Source organism: Peromyscus eremicus, chromosome 14, assembly GCF_949786415.1.
Source record: "Peromyscus eremicus chromosome 14, PerEre_H2_v1, whole genome shotgun sequence".
In the NCBI taxonomy this organism is placed as follows: Eukaryota; Metazoa; Chordata; class Mammalia; order Rodentia; family Cricetidae; genus Peromyscus; species Peromyscus eremicus.
In genome coordinates, this window is record NC_081430.1 from 24,502,371 (window position 1) to 24,504,509 (window position 2,139).

Consider the following 2,139-nt stretch of genomic DNA (forward strand, 5'->3'; position numbering starts at 1 on the left):
GAGTATTCAGATTAAAGCCGTGTGCCACCACTGCCTGGCCCACAATACAATATTTATAACAATATTTTTCTGAGACAGGGTTTTCTCTGTGTAGTTTTGGTGCATGTCCTGGATCTAGCTCTGCAGACCAGGCTGGCCTCGAACTCACAGAGATCCGCTTGGATCTGCCTCCCGAGTGCTGGGACTAAAGGCATGTGCCACCACTGTCTGGCAACAATATTTTTAAAAAGAGATTTATTTATAATCTGTGCCACGGTGTAGTCAGGGTCTGAGGCAGCAGGGCAGTCCAGCCTCAATGGACTGAACCCCGAACAGCCACGCAAAAGCATCCTTATTGATAGGTACACAGAAATTGTGTTTTAGAGTAAAACAAGCTCCTCTTCCCAAAGCCCCTGGTCTGATCTACATGTTTCGTGAAGGAAAACGTCACAGCTACCCCTGCAACTGTAGTCCTCATGTGCACTGTTGGCAGTACTCAATAGCCCAAGACAGTCCAGGTTTGCCAGGACCTTACTGTGACAAAAGTCACCAAAAATGCTGTAAAGGCCTTCTGAAAAACAACTGTTTCACTCCACCTCCACCCCTGGCATCCTGGTATCCCTACACCCAAGAGTCTGAAGTGTTCTGGTGGAAGATCTACCTCAACTGCCCTCCCCATCTCTTTCCTTAAACCCACCCCTTCAAAGCCGGCCAAACACAGCTTCTCCCCCCAGAGAGGCTCAAAACCACTCCCACAGAGTTTATAAGCAGCATCCCAGAAAACAGACACGTGGTTCTTCCGGTCTCTCGGCCCCTTCTCCTCTGAGGGGAAATCATCCGCGAACGCTTTACCCATTAAACTTGGGCTTTTCCAGTTCGGTTTAATTTGGATTGCTGCATTGACGGAGAGGCCTTATTAGGCTGCAAAGACTTATCAAACTCTATAAATCGACCAATGATTTCCTGTTTTGTGTGATGGAAAAGTCCCACAAATGGACAGTACTATCAGGAAAATATCATGAATGTAATAAATCAATACAATTAATGTAATTAGTGAACATCATAATTATTGAATGAATACTGCGAATGTATTTAAAAAATACTGCGAGTGTAATTAAAAAATAAAGAACCTCTGTAAATCACAGAAAACAATCACTGTTTTAAACATCGATTTCTTCAAGGTCTAAATACTTCCAGAAAACAACTGTTTCATTCTGTTTACCTTAGATACAATGACTCCACTAGTTTTCTACTACAGAAATGAAAAATCCCTCAACCCTCGTGTTGAGCCGCCTTGTCCTCCATTGAACTCTAAGGGGATCGGAAGTCTCCAAAAAGTACTTTCTGCCTCTTCTCTCTGGGGCTGCCCAACCCGACTGCAGGGGCCCAATGTGCAGAGTGGATGGATGATGGATGGATGGATGGATGGATGGATGGATGGATGGATGGATGGGGGGCAACGTGGGTGCTGGTGCTTGGAGCAAAGATCTGAGGTCCTTGGCCTTAACAAAGTGGTGCTAGAACCCCAGGAGATCAGAACCAGAAAGGAGCTTGTTGGAGACTTTCTGCCACAGCCCGTGGGTGACGCTTGAGAGAAAGGCTGGGCACTTGGACGTGTGCGCAGATGCTCCAGACACTCCTTGAGGTTACTACTTAACAGTCATCACTCAGAGGATCTCACCCATCTAGTAAGAACCTTACATCACCCCACTAGAACACACAGTTAACAGCGCAATGTTAACACAGCTTGACAACGAAAAAAACACTTCCTTTTGGAAACCATCAAGACTAGGGGAGAGCGCGAACGCAGTCCCCCACTACCACAAATTATGCAGTCGAGTTTCCCGCATTTGGGGAAATCGCAGGAGTCAGCACATCCGGAGTGCAATAGATAAGCCTCGCCCTGGGAAAACCACCTTCGTGATCATGGTATCTCCCCTGCCAGGTAAGTATGAGTTGTGACCCCAGCCCGCACGCTCGCCTTACACACGCGCGCCCCTTGAACGCACGGTCACCGCGCCGGACACACCGAATCGACGCCCACGCCCTCCGCACCCGTCGCTGTCTTCTCGGCCCCACGGACATCACACTCACCCACACGGGATCGTCACCGCGCGGGACGCCGCCTTCCGAGCCCCCGGGACCGGCAGCCACCGCGCG

General features: G+C 48.9%; 1 non-coding gene across 1 annotated transcript; it reads right to left on the minus strand.

Annotated features, from left to right (window-relative positions):
• Positions 1 to 1,768: 1,768 nt before the first annotated feature.
• LOC131924813 (U1 spliceosomal RNA) lies at positions 1,769 to 1,932 on the minus strand. The gene has a single exon (XR_009383071.1). It is a non-coding gene; the product is annotated as a U1 spliceosomal RNA (small nuclear RNA).
• Positions 1,933 to 2,139: the final 207 nt, after the last annotated feature.